Source organism: Pteropus alecto, unplaced genomic scaffold (genome assembly GCF_000325575.1).
Source record: "Pteropus alecto unplaced genomic scaffold, ASM32557v1 scaffold88, whole genome shotgun sequence".
NCBI classification, from domain to species: Eukaryota; Metazoa; Chordata; class Mammalia; order Chiroptera; family Pteropodidae; genus Pteropus; species Pteropus alecto.
The window spans coordinates 10,486,805-10,505,600 of record NW_006494611.1 but is presented as its reverse complement, the minus strand read 5'-3'; the positions used below and the strand labels follow the sequence as shown (position 1 = coordinate 10,505,600).

At 36.9% G+C, this 18,796-nt stretch overlaps 1 protein-coding gene and 1 non-coding gene across 4 annotated transcripts in view; both read right to left on the bottom strand.

The window, feature by feature from the left end:
- HPSE2 (heparanase 2 (inactive)) overlaps positions 1-18,796 on the bottom strand; it is a 538,231-nt gene that overhangs the window by 92,805 nt on the left and 426,630 nt on the right. The gene's annotated exons all lie outside the window — the stretch shown is intronic.
- On the bottom strand, positions 4,341-4,459 carry LOC112474171. Its single transcript, XR_003044299.1, has one exon. It is a non-coding gene; the product is annotated as a 5S ribosomal RNA (ribosomal RNA).

The following is an 18,796-nucleotide window of genomic DNA, read 5'->3' as shown; positions in this document are numbered from 1 at the left end:
TGTGAGGTCAACCAAGGATTGCCACACCTAAAAAAATAATTAAAAAAAAAAAAAAAGAGGAGGATTGAACCACCGATATGGACAATGGGGAAGCCAAGGACATTAAATCAGAATAGCAAGAAAAAGGAAGCCAAGACTATAATAATAAGTTAATGAGGCTATGGGACAAAATTAAATGTAAATATCTCCATGTCATAAGGTTATTGGAAGGAAACCAAGAAGTTAAAGAGCTATTTGAAGAAATAATGATGGAAAACTTCCCTCATCTGGTGAAGGAACTGGACATACAACCCCAGGAAGCTCAGAGGGTCCCCACAAAAAGATGAACCCAAAGAGGCCCACACTAAGACATATTATAATTAAAAGGCCAAAGGTTAAAGACAAAGAGAGAATTTTAAAAGCAGCAATGAAAAGCAGTTAGGTACCTAAAAGGTGGCACCCATAAGACTGGCAGCTGATTTCTCAAAAAAAACTATGCAAGACAGAAGAGCTTGGCACAAAATATTTGATGTGATGAAAACCCAGGATCTACAACCAAGAATACTTTATCCAGCAAAGCTATCATTTAGAGTCGAAGGACAGATAAAGAGCTTCCCAGACAAAATAAGCTAAAAGAATTTAACAACACCAAGTCGGTATTACAGGAAATGTTGGAGGGATCTCTTTTAGAAGAAAAAATATGTGTCAAAAACATAAAGAATGGTAATAACTACATTGCTATCAACAAGTAGCTCAAATGGAAAAGAAATAAGTTGTCCAACCAAAAGACAGAGTGGCTGAATGGATAAGAAAACAAGACCCCTACATATGCTGTCTACAAGAGACTCACTTCAGATTAAAAGACATACCCAGACAAAAAGGAAGGGGATGGAAAAAGATATTGCCTTGATGAATGAAATAATTCAGATAGAGAAAGACAAATATCACATGCTTTCATGTATATGTGGAACCTAAAGAACAAAATAGACAACAACAACAAAAACAAAAATAAACTCATAAATACAGAGAATATTTTGAGGGCTATGAGATGGGAGGGCAGTTGCAGGGGATGGCGAAAAAGGGCAAAGGGATTAAGAAGTACAAATGGATAGTTATAAAATAGACATGCAGATATAAAGTGTAGCATAAGGAAAATGGTTAATGATGTAATAAATATGTAAGGGGGAAAGGGGTTCTAGATTTAGTGGAGTGATCACTTTGTGAGTTATACAGATCTCAAATCACTATGCTGTACAACTAAAACTAATATATTATTGTATGCCAACTATAATTGAAAAAAACTCATTGAATTGTACAATGTAAAGACAACCAACTAATTGTCTATTATATTTCAATGAAGTTGGAAAAATGTAATGATAGAAAACAATAATAAAAAAAGGTGTGTTAACCTAGATGCATAGAAACAATGGACAGGGCTCATCTAAAACAAAGATAAACATTTTACTAAATAATGATATGCCTGGGGCATGACTACCTACCATGACTTGCCCAGTTAGAAATTTATAAACAAACAAACAAACAAACAAAAAACAGTTGTGTTTTCTCCCTAAATCTGTTAGACCAATGGTGGTTGATTTTCATATATATATATATATATAAACTGATAAAATATTAAGAGAGTTGTTATTTCCATGAAAACTAAGTTGAATGTTTTAGAAAGACTTGACATAGGAGAGGCCTACTAAAAAGAAAATTGTTGTTGATTTAGATGTAGACAAGAGCTAGGAAAATATAAAACTATGTAAGGGTTCTGGCCTCAGATTTTTCTCGAGTATCTTAAAATCTGGCTCTACTTCAAAGAAAATGAAATTAGAAAAGGTCAGATGGAGTCATATACATTTTGGATTAGTAGTCTTTTCAATTGTGTAAATACTAAAACTACAAAACCGATAAGCATATATATTTTGACATGCCGTTTTGCAGAAGGAAATCCCAACATATTTTAAGACTTTCAATTTTTTAATCCCTAAAGCTCCCAATATATCCAGTATAGAATTTTTAAAAGATCTTGAGCTCAACTTTAGGACTCAAATAGATAATTCATGTTATTTTGGTTCTTTAATATTTCTATTCATATAAAGAAGGAATTAATTTTACTGAGCTACAAATGGCCATTTCATAAAATAATATATTATCTATTAATATTAGGTGGTTAAAAATGTCAATTGAATAAACCATGTGAAATGCATGTAAGGAAGCATTAGTAAATAAGCACAGAAATTGTAAGCTTTGACCCTTAAGTCAGTTGTACTAAAACCTGAACGAAAGAACACTGGAACTGGGGTGAAAGACCCAGTTCCAGAATCATCTTAGCCATGTGGCTTTAGGCAAGTCAAAACCTTTTCTGAGACTCATTTTCTTCATTTGTAAAATGGGAATAAATAGCAAATGCTTACATGTCTAAAAGGATTTTTAAGAGAGCGAGAAAACACTAAATTTTTTAAATTTTGAAATTATTAGAGATTCTTAGGAAGTTGCAAAAATAGTACAGATTGGTCTCATGTACCCTTCATCAAGTTTCCCTTAATTGTTACATTTTAACTAACTATAATTCAATATCAAAACCAGGAATTTGACATAGGTATAACATGTATGTAGCTATATACCATTTTATCCCACCTGTACATTTGTGCAACCACCACCACAATAAAGATACAGAATTGTTCCACCAAACAGATTTCCCTCTTGTTAATCCTTCATAGTCACTCTCACCCTACACTCCCCACCATCTCTAATCCCTGACAACCATAAATATGATTTCTATCTCTATAATTTTGTTATTTTAAGAATGTTAAATAAATAGAATCATACATTATTTGACCTTTTCACATTGGCCTTTCTCACTCAGCATGCTACCCTTGAAATCCACCCAAGTTGTTTTATGTGTCAATAGTTCATCTCTTTTCATTGCTGAGTAGTATTTCATGGTATGGATATACCACAGTTTAAGCATTCACCTATTGAGAGACATTTTGGTTGTTAACAGTTATTAATTATTGCCAATGAAACTTCTATAATTACTCAGTTGTATGGTAAGTGTGTACTTAGTTTTCAAGAAACTGCCAAACTTATTTCTCGAGTGGCTATCCCATTCACTGTTTCTCTGCAATGTGTGAGTCATTGTTTCTCTGCATCCTCATCAGCAGTATAAAGCATTTGAAGCAGTAAAAGGTACACAAATCTGAGGTAGGTTGTTATTATTCACAGAATGCAGAAATGCCAATTTTTCTCTCTCTTCTAAGCTCTTGAAACTTCTATGTATTGGGCCATTTTCCTAGGTTGACCAATAGGAAAAACAGAACGTGGTTATGTTGAAGCAAGGTAGATAATGGGATGACATGTCCTGCTGAGTAGAGTCAGGAAGTGGGAGGCAGAGAAGAATGTCCTATTCAGATCCTGGGGTGATAGTCTGACAAGTGGGGTTACCTTAAATCATTCACATTAGATTCTATTTGTAGCTCTCAGACTCCCAGCCATGATGAAACCATTATAATCTCAGGAGGGGGCAGAATAGCAGACTAGCTTTTTTTTTTTTTTTTTTTTTTTTCCTTTTTTCTTTCCTTAGATGTGAATAGGGAAAGCATGAAGAAAAGAATTTAGGTGACATTTCCCATTATAGTGTGTCCTACTTAAATTAACCCAACACAAACCTAGAAATATAATATTTGTCATGGCAGATCTACATGCTAGGTTAACATACTAGGTCATATGGATTTATAGGTTAATAGTATCAATTTAATTTAAAAAATAAAATATTAAAACAATAATTACAGGACACAACAGCTGGGGACTAGAACTGTCTGAAAGCATTTTAACTCAAGTATCTGGCGGCTGATGTTGGCTGTTGGCTGGGACCTTAGGTGGGCTATTGGTTGAAACACTTACTTGTGGCCTCTCCATGTAGTCTCTCTGTGTAGGCTAGTTTGTGCTTTTTCACCATATGAAGGCAGGAATATAAGAGTAAGTGTCCTAAGAGAACAAAGCAGACTGCCTAGTATTTTAATGGTCTATTTAAAAAAATATTTGTGTTGAAGTCTTGGAGGTCACATAGTGTATCTTGCACTGCACTCTATTAGTGGAGGCAGTCACAGTGCTATACCCAGATTGAAGGAGAAGGAACATAGCATCCTTTACTCTGGGAGGAGTGTCAGGTCACAAGTCTACTTCTAGGATTTTGGCTGAGTGAATTTTCATTGAGCTAAGTCCATATGGGAACAGCTCTATTTCTGAGAAGAATCAGCTTTCTTCATTTTTTATTTTTTAGGCAAGATGACCCTTGGTTGACCTCACTGATTGCAAGGAACTTGTCAGCCTACAATCCCTTATTTTTTAATTTTTTACGCCTACAGCACCCGGTCTTCTTAGGTGGTCTCCCGTCCAAGTACTAACCAGGCCCAACCCTGCTTAGCTTCCGAGGTCAGATGGGATCGGGCTTGTTCAGGGTAGCATGGCCATAGACAGCTCTCTTTTTTCTAAATGTCTGATTTTGCTGTTGTTGGGAACTTCTGGGATGGCAAGGGAGCCTTTGGATGGGCCTGATAGCACTTCTTCCCATGAGGCTGAGCAGATCTCTCACCCTAAAACAGCTTTTTGAGGAAAGGATATGCCAGGGATATGGGGTAGAGGGCTGACTTCCCTAACTAATGCTGTTCTTAAGGGAAACAACCAGGGTAAGCAGGTTTTATACACCAAGTTATGGGCTATTTGGATCAAAAGGATCTCTTAAACTCGAAAGATGAAGATGGGGAAAAAATACAAAGCATTGTTTGTCCAAAACTCACTCTTATATAGAATGCTAAGCAGAAAGACAAGGAGATTTTTGGGTGAGAATTCAAATTTGTGAAAATCCTATTTAAATGAGCGTGGCAACCTGTTCTATAAAATCAATTAATGAGTTGTAAACTGTCAATAATCCAGGAATTTCCTATTAACTGAATGTTGCACATATGAGGTGCTCAGAGTAAAACATTGAGAACAAGTTTTTAAATTACTTAAATTTAAAATTCAGGAACATGAGAAGAAAAGAGTAAAGCAAGTCTTAGACTGTACGGAATATCTTCTCTCTGCTCTACCACCACCTCCCACCCCACACACATATGCATAGTACCACCTGGAGAACTACTCAGTCCATGAAATTCAGTTTGATGTCACCTCCCAGAGAGAGTTTCTCTCTGTCCACACTGAGCTACTTACCTCTTCCTTGATGCTTCTGCAGCTCTCGGTACATTCTTACACTGAACACACTGAATTCTAATATGTTGTTTATGTGTCTGTCTCTGGAACCAGACCGAGAGATTTTTGAGGGTAGGAATGATAACATCCATCTTTGTAATCCACAAATTACAAATTACACAGTGCCCAGGATAGAAGAGGAAATGAATGAATGAAGAATGAAGAAAAGGTGGGGAGGTGAGTAAAGAAGGCAGAAAAACAGGCAGGCAGGAAAGAAAGAGAATGGATGGATAGGTAGATGGCATATTTTAGTTCCCTGAACAAACTTTAGATCTCTAATATAGATTATATAAGGAGTCTCTAGAATTCTTAATTATTCAAGTTATAGTGTAAATTGGTCTTGTTTTTCTTATATAGTTCTCTTATATTTCATACCATCTTTCTGTTGACCAAGAGGTAAACCCAGACAACATGCCATTACAAGTTGTAGTTTCAAATACTTTTATAAAGTATTGTTATAATTATTTGCTTATTATTCTTCTTCCTCTTTTCACAGTCTATCTATTTTTTTATATTAAAAGATTTTCAACATTTAAAAACAAAATGTGTGTTGTGTGCCCCAAGAATATAACATCTGGCTATAAGTAGTTTGTAAAAGTCAGTCTTTTCTTCTTAATGAAAAAAACAATTTTTCCCTCGAGAAATTCTTTTTAACTTACTACAACCTATTGTGAGTTTTAGAGCCTCCATGAACTCAGAGGTTTGATAAAAATTAACCTTTTAATGCCAGTGCTAGGATTACATAACAAACTTGTAGCAAATTTAGATTAAAATGATACACTTTTTTACTCTTAGGTTAACATTTTATTCACAGTACCTATAGCTGTTAGAATATATAAGCCATCATTTACCATGTTTATGTAAATTAATATTAGTGGTGTTCCACATGTAGGATGGTGGGGGAGTCTGCGCTGGGTATAGGCATCGAGGGGGTGTATTATGTGTAGAGATTTAAAAAACCATAATAAAACCAACTAAAAGTCAGTCTGCTTTTTATTATCGCCATGTGCCAACAATTCTAAACATTGCCAGCGATAAAATACTCCTCCTTGAAGAAGTCTTTTGTTGGTTAACTTTGAAATAACTGCAGTGGTTATTGTTGACTTATAATAATATATATATAAGCTTCAAATTAGCACATTTTAATCAATCAGGTTAGTAAACATTGCATTCTACGTGGAAGTTAATTCTGAGTACTCCTTTATTCAGTGGATTCCCTACAAACACAGAGTTGGCAACCCATGTTCCTTTTGAAAATAAGTTTGTTAACAGTGCTGGCTGTTGGGAATTGTGCAAGCTCTCTTCCAGCCAGCAATTCACATCACCAACCCCTGTGGTACTGCATATTACTAAATTTAAACTGGAGCTTCTAAAAAAAACCCAGTGATTGCTCAATGATCCTAAAGATGAAAAAACAGAACTAGTGTTATTTCAGTTCTGTCATTTTATGTGTTTAAAATTGAAACTGTAAAGCAAAGCTGTGAGGTGTACTATTCCTGTTTGACAGATGCAAATTTTAGTTTATACTAAAATCTTTTACTGAATTTGAACAGTCTCTTTAAATAGAAATATCTTTAAAATAGAAATGTATTTACTTTAAAATTTTTTCAACGGTTTTAAAACTAAAAAAAGGAATTGAGAAAATAATGTTATAACTATCACTACAAATAATTGTCATATTGAGGAAAGGAGATGTTAAAAATGATCCCCGTCTGGGTGTTGAATGCACAGAACATGCGCCTGCGTGACTTGGCTGCTAGGGAAAGCCTAGGCAGTGTGTGAACCAGGCAAGGTCGGTGTGCCCATTCATTAGCTCCCCAGGCACTTCCTCTTTCAGGGCCTGCTCCTTCCCATTCCTCATCCCATTCCTCACCAATCCAAGGTTCCTTTTCTGAACTTTCACTCTCAGCAATCAGTTAATGTATTCTTTTATAGCTTGACTCTCACCAAAGAGTATTTCTATTTTAAGGGAACCTTTTTTTTTAAATAGCTTTATTGAGATATAATTCATATATCATATAATTCACCCATTTAAAGCATACAATCCAATGGTTTTTGCTATGTTTACAGAGTTGTGTAACCATCATCAAAATCAATTTTAGAATATTTTCATCACCCCAAAAAGGAAAGCCCGTATGATTGATAGTCACTACTCATTCCCCCAAACTTATCCTCTCTCTCCCAACCTACTAGTCCCAGGCAACCACTAATCTCTTTCCTGTCTCCATATATTTGCCTATTCTGGACATTTCATAAAAATGCGATCATACGATATATGGCCTTTTGTGATTGGCTTCTTTTACTAAGCCTAATGTTTTCAATTTCATCCATGTTGTAGCGTGTACAATAATTTGTTCTTTTTATTGGCAAATAGTACATTTTATCAACATATCACATTTTATTTATCTATTTATCAGTTGATGGATATTCTACTTTTTAGCTATTGTGAATAGTACTGCTATGAATCCAAGTATAAACTTTTGTGTAGACATATGTTTTTAATTCTCTTGGGTATATACTTAGGAGTAAAAATGCTGGGTCATATGGTAACTCTATATTTAACATTTTGCAAAACTGTAAAACTGTTTTCCAAAGTGGCTGCACCATTTTACATTCCCATCAACAATGCATAAGAGTTCCAATTTCTCCACATCTTAACAGAAGCCTTTGAAAGCAGGGAGAGGAGAAGGAGGGTGAAGGGGATGGACACTTGTTGAGCACTGAACTATCCAAAATATATTAATTCCAAAACCTGGGCAATTTTCATTGAGTTATCCTGAAAGTCAAAAAGACTTCACTGGATGACTCTTCAGCCATGAAAGGACAGGAATAAGGAATCAGGTGGTTGGGTGGTAAGAACTCAAACTCTATACCTATACAGCTTTCTGTCTACAGTAACTCGACTTTATCAACCCACTGTCTTCATCAATATAACTTTATTACTCCAGGAAATTCATGCCCAGGAATGACAGAAGTTGGAAATAATTTAATTGTGCATTCCAGGAATGTCCTGGAAGACTCATCAACCCGTCAATAGAAAAAGCAAACAGTTTATACCCCAAGACTCCTTTGAACCCCTCACCCCAAAATCCTTACCTGGCTGTCACCAATACTAAACTATTATATCATGATCCTTACCCAATCCTAACCAAGCTCCCACACTGAAAGACCCACCCTAAGGCAGACTTGAAAAATCTTATAAATATCCTTTATGACTTTGTCCTTCCCACTCAGAGATGCTACCAAGATTCTGTTTAGATAAGGTTTTCCTTATCAGCAAAAACAAACTCAGTTTGTGTTATCAACAGGCTGCTTTGACGATATTCTGGGGAGCTAGCATTCAACAGTGGATATTTGTGAAAGAAAGCCAGCAATCCCAAGTACATGTGTAGACAGGTGTCTTGCCTTCCTAACTGAAAAGCCAGACCTGCCTGGGAATGAGCAGTAAAAAGGCTCCTGTATTAATACAGAGAGTGTAAAAAAAGGTACAAAATACTGTGGTAGTAAAATGAGAAAAGTAAAGACAGAACAAAATTTAAATTTTCTATAAGAATACAAGTTCTCATAGAGGTTTCCAATAATCTGATGACTCAGTCACTCAAAAACAAACAAACAAAACACCTTGCCGTTTTATCCGATGCTACCAGGTGGTGGTGGTAGTGTGACAAAGCCATGACTAGAATGCCTTAAGTCACAAGGTTTGCCCTGAATTTGGGATTAGCTGCTATGTGGAAAGTGACCATCAGTAAGAAAAGTGCCACATTATACTATCGGCTCTTCTTTATTCTAAAAATTGTTCTAGAGTGGTGTCTTTTAAAAGGAACAATTGCTTGATGTTTGTTTGACGCTGATTGTCTTTTATTAAAGAGGTATGTTTTTAGTAAATGACAATGTGTTAATGATTCAATGAGGAGGCCAGAAGCTGCCACCACCCTGGGATAAAGACCTACTTCTCCCTTAAGTTTTGCTTCTGTTTTGTCTCACCCGTAAGGTTGGCTCAGTAACGTAGCACACGTAGGGATATTGTTATTTATGGCTTTTGCTATATTTGTTTACCTTGCCAGAGGTGTTTAAATTAAATTATAAGAAGGCCTCAATTCTCTTTCCTACCACCCCTCTATCAAAGATCCTTCTTCTTTTCTGTATAAATAAATTATAGATGAGAAACAGAAACAAAGCGAAAGAAGACAGGCAGTTTACTTCAGGGAGCGTAAGGAAATCTCTGGCTTTGCTTTCTGCATAAAAGGTTTAGCTGTCACCAAACTCTTTTTTTTGTCTTTCCCAGAAATTATTTAACTTATTTAGTTGGAAATGAGTATAACTTACTTTTCATGTAAGTTCTCACATATTTGTTTTGCTACTATTTTACTTGAAATAACTGAAGGTAGAGGATTGGAAAAAGTCAGAAGTTTTCCTAAAATTACATTTCTTCAAGGAGATGGGCATACCTTGCTATGGGAGCATATTTTTCAAACTAAAAACGGCCTCATTCTTTGCCCACGTTTCCTTCTGAGAAATTTGTGATAGGGCTTATTTGTTTAAAAGGCATTTATAGGAAAGGAAAAAACTTTTCCTTTACTCTCTTAGGTTTACCATCTGGGGCCTGGTATGGCAGAGGGGAGGAGGAAGCCTTTACAATGGGAAATTTATGTCCTGTTTTTAAGCCAATAGAGGGACATAGACAGTTCTTTCTGTATTTATTTGCTGCCTCTTAATTGCTTTCAGCCCCAAATAATCCTTATGCCAAAGTGGCATATTTTGGGGTGGCATATTTGGAGTCTCTTCATCTTCATCTCTTATCTACTTACACAGAATGAAGCTTTTCTAATTTTTAATCAAGGTTATGGCATCTTATAAAAAAAAAAGAGAGGAGTTCATAACTGTGCTATTTAATTTCAGTCACATCTCTATTATAAAATTGTAAGGTAAAGGATTCATGTATAATAATAACATGGACAATTTCATGCCTCAATATTCACTATGCAAATCTTAGCTCCTCAAATGGTTCACTGTTTCCAAATACACCATATTTTGATATGCTTCTCATTTTATGAGTCATTTCTTCTCCTTAGAGCACTCTTTTCCCTCCACCATCAGCAGCTATCTCCTACCATCACTGTTTATCTAGTGAAATCCTGTTTAGTGAGGTACAGTGCCTTTGGGCCCCAAACGTCACTGACAAGGCCACTATCACATATTCATTATCCATATCTACTAGAATTATCCTAATATTTTTTAAAAAATATTTTTTAACGTAAATAAGTATATAAATCAGAAACTTCCAATCAAATTATATAAAATTTTAAAAAGCACCATTTTCCATAATTAGAAAGTAACCATAAAAATAAATACTATGAAAAAGTGCATTTTAAATTCTCGCTAGAATGCTACCAAATGCTCTGAGCCTGAGGCTCATTGTAAATGAGAGTTTGGCAAGATTAAAGAGGTATAAGGACATATTCCATCAAACTGAGACTTTCCCTCATCCTTTAAAAAAGAAATGAAATGGGAGTAGTTCCCCCGCTATGGGGTTCAGTGTTATGTAATGTTATGCCCTGGTTCTCCTAATCTCATCTGCAGCACACCTAGGTTCCGCTCCCCACGGGAGTGTGGCAGTGGTGCCTGTCCCACACTTTGGAAAATGACGGTGCAAGAGAATGACGGTAGACTTTGGAGCCAGATTGTTTTAGGCTTGAATCTGAGCTTTACTATTTATAAATTTGGGTTTGAACAGGTCACTGAACCTCTGTGAGCTTCACTTTTTACTTCTTCTTAAGTAAGTAAGATCTATCTCAATGGATGCTATGAACTGAACGTTTGTGTCCCCCCTCAAAATCAATAAGCTAAAACCTAATCCCCAATGTGATGGTGTTAGAAAGTGGGACCCTTGAGAAGTTTACTGAAGCCCTCATGAGTGGAATCAGGGACCTTATAAGAGACCCCCAAGGGATCCCTCAACCCTTTAGTCATGTGAGGACGCAGAGAAAAGACAGCCATCTATGAACTAGGAAAAGAGCCCTTGCCAGAAACTGAATTTGCTGGTGCCTTGATCTTGGACTTCCCAGCCTCCAGAACTGTGAGAAATAAATTTCTGTTGTTTATAAGTCACCCAGTCTATGGTATTTTTGTAATAGCAGGCTAAATGGACTAAATGGGATATTTTGAGGATTCAAGATAAGTATATATAAGGTGGTTAGCATATGATAGGTCTTAATGAATAGTAGCTTATATTAATATTATATTTACCAGCATTATCATTACCATTCTTCAATGTGTAAACTGAATGTCATTCCCTCTGCAAAAATGCTTTCTGCCCTGAAATTTCACAATGCTTTGAACATAGTTTCATTTTGATAGAATAATTTATGTCTGTCTCACCAGTTGTTTGGTGAGTTCTTCAAAGGCAGGGTGTCATTTCAGCCTGGCAAAGCAGACATTGATTGAAAGCCTACCTTGTTCAAAGTTTTTTGAGCCATATCATTATTTGAAAATATCTGCAAATTTAGTTATCATGAGACAGAGTACTTAAGTGGGTTACGGACACATCTTTAGAACAGTTGCTCAAGAAACAGCCTATTACATGCTGAACTAACTGGTGTATTTTTCCACTTTATAAATTAAGAGACACTTAAAGCCAGAGAATTTTCCACGATGGCCCTAGCATGTCCTTGCCTCCCACAGCTGTTCCTCTCTGCTCTTAATAAATTCAAATTGCTCAAACAATGGCTGCTAACTCACAAGTACAGTTCCTCCCCCTTCTGAGAACTGTCTTGAACCAACTATTCCTGAAACTAGCTGAACTTCCGCTAATTCCTCCTGTTAAAGTCCTGTTAAAAACTTCTGCCCTCCCTCCCCAAGTTAGAACACGCCTTTGGAACTCTCTTTCTCCTGGCATTTTTGAATAAAGAATAATGTTAATGTACTCTGGTTGATTTTCTTTACAGAAGGCAGTAAAGTATACTGAGAATGACATTTGAGATCTAAAACCAATGTATTTTAATGTCTTAAAATAAAATATTTCACTGAGAGAAAAGAATATATAAAATGACCAATTTAATTTTCACTCTCTGTAAATCTTGTTGCCCTTCATCTCTATATAATGAATCAAGGACATTCGTGCTTCTTTAGAAGGTCAGACATCACTTACAACAGAAGAGTCAGAGCTCAGATTTGAGTTTCAAATTATTCTTAAAAAACTGAGGCAAAGATTTAGAAAATAGGTTTCGTTAGGCACCGCCCGCCCCTTCCTTGCTCTCCTCCCCGCAATTGTTAAAGCTTTTGTTAACACACAAAACTTAGAGGTCCGAACATAAAGTTTCACTGGAAGCCTTTCACTTTCACTGTAGAGAGCACTGAAGATATGACTGACATAGGCAAAGTTTGGAGGGGATGAGTCCGGGGTTAGGAAGTTGCTTGGATCGCAGAAAAGAGATCTAGTGTTCATCTCTCTAGTCCTCAGGCAGGAAGAAGAAACTGAAAGAAGCGCATACATGTGTCCTACTTTTCATAGGGAACTTGCAGGAGACATCACATACTAACCAAGGGCAGCTACGATGGCACAGAAATGATGTGATTCTGCAAAAGGAGGGTCTGAGTCAGTGCTTCCTGTCTGCCATGACCTTTGCTTTCCTGCAGGAGATCCACAAGTTCCCGTGTGCTCTGTAAAGTCACAGAGAATTGCTGAGGGAACTAGTGTTCTAGAATAATCTTGGTGACACTACAAGGAAGTCTCAGAATATGGGGAGCTTAACAAGGAGCAATGGTAATGCACAGGCTCAATAGCAGGTGCCAATATGAAACTGAAAAAAACCTAGCAGCACCCACTATCCCTCAGAGGATACCAGGGTAGTGCACCAAGTAAGCAGGGGGAATGACTGAGTGAACGTCGGTGAGTACTCAGATGATAGAACATGTGGCTCTTCCCCATTACCAGCACATGAGATCAGAATCCCCTTGTACCCAGATGGCATCTAGGAGGAAAAAAAAGGAGAACGGGATGGAAACTCTGAAAAGTCTGTGAAATTACCAAGAAGAAAAGATTAAGTTACTTTTAATTGGAAAGTTGATTTCTGTTGTTGTGTTTTGTTATTCTCAAGGAGGGTTAAGGGCTTATGAGCAATCAGTGAGTGAAATAAAGTTTGTTTTTTAAATATCTGAGTTGTATGTAGAGCATAAATTCAAGCTCTCCTGTTAAAATAACATAGTGGTTAAGATGAAGTGCTCTCAGATTGGACTTGGGCTTTAAATCCTGGTTCATCACTTTTTGCAGGAGATGAAATCCTCTGTGCCTTATAAGAAATCTACGCCCTATAGAAGAAATCTAAACTCTCTTATAAATGACAGGCTTTCACACGTTGGAAGATAACCTTCATGTCACCTGCAAGTTTGCCCTTCTTTAGCTTAAATTCCCCAGGGCTTTCATACTTATTTCATATGGTTCACAGTCCCTTCATCATCCAGACTGTTCTCCCTAGAAGCATTTGCAAGTTGTCTATTTTCCTTTCACACTCATTCCACACTGTTGTTTATCACTTCTTGATAAGACTTCACTTTTTCCTCAGCCTTGATTGGAATGGTTCTTTTCATTCCCCTTGAATCCTCATTTTTGACAAACTCCTCATGGAATTACTGAATAGAATTTAGTCATCCTGTCAGGAAAAGGCCTCTGGCAGCTGTGACTCAACTATCCAGATGTTCACAATTTTCCCTGCCTTGCCTCCATTAAGCCAGCAGATTTAAACAAAGAGATGAATTAAATTAAAAGGTTAGCTCTTGAGTCCAAGCCTTTGGTCACTACTTCTCTACAAAGCAAAAATAGAAAAGTAAGAGAAAAAATGAGGTAGGCATGTCTGCAGGTCCGAACACTAAATCCCAAAGCCTAGTGTCCTTTCTCCTAACCAAAGATAACTTTTCATTCTCTACAGTCCTTTAAGAAGAGAGAAGCAACCATCCTGCCATTGAGAATCTCTGGTTATGCTTTTAGGGGTTATATCATTTAAAAATTGTACTATTTAAATATCACTCCTTATTCTTTCACCATGGAATTTTCCTTTTGATTCAGGATTCAGTAGTCACAATAGTGGCTGCGAGTTATATGTCTAGGTTAGAGTCACATGTGCCATCTGCTGATAGGCATGTCACCTCAGCTTTCTCTAATATAGAAGCATGCAGTTAATGGAAATCTGTACCCCAAGTTTAGATATACTCAGAATTAGATGTCAATTCATTGTGAGATGGCTTTCTCCTCACCAGGGAAAATAATATTTATGACAAAGCAGTTTCTAGATAGAGTACAACATAGTGGTTAAACAGTGAGTTCTGGAGACAGATTGCCTAGATTTGAATTCCAGCCCCTCCATTTACTGGCCAGTAGGCAAGTCACTTAATCCCTCCATACTTGATTCTCTGCCTTTAAAACGAGAGTACTAATATCTACCCCACAGTGTTGCTGTGATCATTAAATGAGCTAAGACATAAAGTGCCGAGAACATATGATCAATACAATCAACAATGAGTTATGCTGAGACTTTCAACAAGCTATAGTAATCTTCCCTATAGAGTTAAACCAGTCAGCTATGAAATCACTTAAATATAGGAAGAATACTGAATTAGGGGTCAAAAGAACAAGACAAGTCCCTGACACTGCCATATGCTCCAAATTATTTGTCATCTCTGTGATTCAGTTTCTTCATCTATACAAATGAGACAGTAATATTGTCTGGTATTTACTGGGAAGATTATGAGACAATTTATATGGAGCACCATGTAAATGGCAAAGCATTACACAAATGTAAAAGACTGTCTGTTATCATTGATCCTTATTATTTTTCTCACACTTCATTGGGTATCTAGAAAACCAGGATACCCTATCTCCTAGAAAGCAATAGATTATTTTCTTCAACTCTCTTTTCTAGACTCATAGAAAACTTCTTTGTATTTTCTTGACATTAGGACATTTGGTCTTCATGCCAATTTACTTGTATAACACTGCAAAACATGGCCTACTTTCCAAGGTCAGAAATTGACTATAATAATGATACTTTAGTTTGGCCTATTTGGATGGATATCTAATCTCTTCAAAAAGTATTTTCAAATGACAAGGAAGGATAAAACACTTCTCAGAAGGTCTCCTATGAATGGCCCATGCTGTACTTATGACTTCAAACAAAGATTGTGTTCTTCCCTACTGAAGGCAATCATTTGAACTTGAGTTTCAGTTTCTCTTGTTTTGGAATTCAGACTCCATTTTGCTTCTGTACTCTATGCTCAAAGACTACTTTCTTGACTTTGGTCATTTATTTCCTTGAGTCATCTGGAAAAATTAGTCTAATTTTTGCCAAACCCTTCTTCCATCAAGAAAATCTTGATATGATCCAAAGCAAAGGCTTTGTTTTTTATTCTGTGGGCAATGAGTACCATTTCATATTCCATAGTCTAGGGCTTTTTCTCTTGTATTCTCAGGAATAAGAATGACCAGTCTTCTATTACATGGGCCATGCCAACTAGAAATCACCCTGAATGTCTTATAGTCTCCATAACTTTATTGGGTTCTCTCTAAAACAAAATCTCTCTGTTTCTGATTATTTTGCCCCAGGTGTACCTGGAACATACTCTCAAGCTGAATCTCATTTTCTTATTTCCTGTCCATATTTCTAACTTCCCTAGACTCCTAGATAATTTATCTATTGCACTAATATTTGTAGTTAAAGAAGTATAGAACTGCTCTTTCTTAGTCTTTGGGCTCAGGAAATATCTCCAATCATTTTTCAATCTTTTGTGGTCCACAGAGAACCAAAACATGCTTTTTCTGGGGAAATTTAATCCACATGTTTATGATTAATTTATATGTAAGTCATTAAATTGGTGTTTCTAAGACATTTCATTTGGCAAGCTACCTCTCTCTCACCCTTCAAACCTCTTTTTAAGTCTTATTTGAGTTGGTATGGAACCATTGCATCCAGGTGCTTTTCAGAGCTGGCAAAACTTTTAGAAAATTAGTCCTGGACATATGTGAGATTACATTTTGTCCATGTTACAGCTGATACACTACTGCCTGAACAGTAGGTATGTTATGGTACAAGAGAGTGATTAAATGGAGTGGGCCTCCATTTCCTCAACAGAATTTATAATCAGTGTCCCTTGAGGCAGCAGCTGTAACTATTCCTCAGAGTGCGGTAGACTTTTAATACCTTATTCACCCAAAATTCAATTTAATCCCCAGCCAAATTCATAATCTTTGCTTATATGCTAAGCATAGTAAGTCATAATATTCCCTGCCTTCGATTTTCTCATTTTCTAAAAGGAGAGATTGGTCTATGTATTTATAACTATGCTAGACATCATTGTATAGTGAGAACCAAGTATAACATATAATCGAAGTGAGAGAATCAGTGTGAGAGATTCCTGTTGAGGGCATTAGAGAAGGTGGAACTAGAGATGGATTCTAATGGACTTTGGAGCAAAGAATATTTTGTTGGGGGTAATGATGAGTCAGTAATTCCAGTGGAAGACATGTAATCTGGGTATGACTGCTTAGAACTCAAAAGGCAGAGCAAGTCCAGATTATGGAAAGCCTTGAGTGCCATGCTTAGAAGTCAGGGGCATTGCATAGGTGATGGGGATCCAACAAAGGTTTTGAAGAAGGGGAATGGCATGACTATGTCTCTCATTGATATTGTGGAAGATTTTTTGGAAGTAGAAGAAACTATAGGCAGAGAAACCATGAGAAGGTCACTGTGATGATTCGGACAAGAGCTAAAGAGGCTCTGAGTGATTACAGAGTCTAGAGTGACAACAGTGGATGGCTTGGCTTAGAGGCAAGACAATTGCTGAGATGGACTCCAAAGGGATTAGAGATGAGCAAGGTATGAAGATAAGGTAGGCTGTAAGTAATCAGTGAGTAAACTACCTAACTCTCTGGGCCTCCGTTTCCTCAACAGTAGATTAAACTAATATCTCCAGTTGCCTTAAGGATTAAAAAAATCATGGTATGAAATGACCTAGTTGCTGGCATATAGCTGGCTCTCATTTCATGGTAGCTCAGAAGATGAAGATGATAATGAGATGTATGAACTAGGATTTCTAGAACAAATCAACACCCATGCTATTTGGATCTCTGAACGTTTTGTTATTTTACTCATAGTTCTTTCACATGTATGCTCTCTATAAACATGTAGTAATTGGCTTATTTTAAAGGCAACCAATCATTACAAAGATGTGTGGCAGTTAAAGTGATCATTAACAAAAAAGGCCATGTTTCCTAAAGGGAGTCTGAACTGCTAACTAATAATCAGAAACACCTTTAAAACAACCTGTGGGTAATTAGCACATTTGCACCAGTGATTCCCTACCCTGGCTTGAGACAGCCCAATGCAGCAATTTTTGAATGTCTATTAGGTACCAACTATGTACTTGGTGCTTAAGGAGATATATAAAGATCAGTATATCAGTTCCTATATTCAAGGAACTTACAATTTAGAGAGGGAAATATGACCAGTTTGCAAAAGACTAAACATATTTGTAGATAACACTGTGCATACCAAATGCATAATACAGAGTCAATGTTAATGAGGTTTAGAAGCAGGAGACAAAACATTCTCTTAGGAGAATTCGAGAAAAATTCTCAGAAAGAGGCAACCTGTGAGCTGGACCTTGAAAGGCACATAGGCTTTTTTGCTGAATGTGGATATTAGGGAAGGCAACTATGGGGGATTGAAGAAATCCAATCATTCACTCACACACTCAATCCCTCTCTCATTCACCAAACCTCTATTGAGTGCCTACTATGTTTGAGGAAGACAGTTTATTACAATAAAGTCTTAGCACCCAAGGTTTCACAGTCACTTTCAACTTAACTATTTCTCCCCTGCATGGGAGAGGGAGAGAAAGAGTGATAGACAGATGCATTGCAATACACTATGGTCAGTATTTTATAAAGGTCCTGCTGATAGTAGCCTTAATTAAATGTTGTATGTATTAGTCAGGGTTCTCTAGAAAAACTGAACCAATAACCAGAAGATGTGTGTGTGTATTTATATCTATATCTCTATCCTCTATCCCAATTTGAACTGTTTCAAAGAGAAAATTGACTAGATGTGGGGCTGAGGTCTCCCTGTCTCCATGAGGGACCAAAGGGCAAAAACAAGTATGCTGAGAAACTTTGGGGAAGAACTCAAACTTTAATGCTCTATTGGATAAAGGTGACTAAGTCACAATCCTACCCATTTTGTTGGGGAGGGGGCCTCCTGAATTCAACTAAAAAGGTTTGGGCAAGGTCCTTAGTAGGAAAAACTAATCTAAATTGACCTTATAGGTGAGAGCCCTTTGGACCAATTCAATGTCCTCTTATTGTGGCTTCCAATGTACATTCCCCACTGACTGTACCTTGGTGCTGATGTTTTACATGACTGAGCTGTGAACATTCACAATGTCCAGAAGGGAATCCTCCTAATCAAGAGGAGTCACATGCAGTGGGATGTTACTCATAGTGGGAATATTCACCTGTAGTGGGACGTGTAAATCACTCCCCAGCCTGTCTTCCTGTCTCATCTTGAGTGGTCCCAGG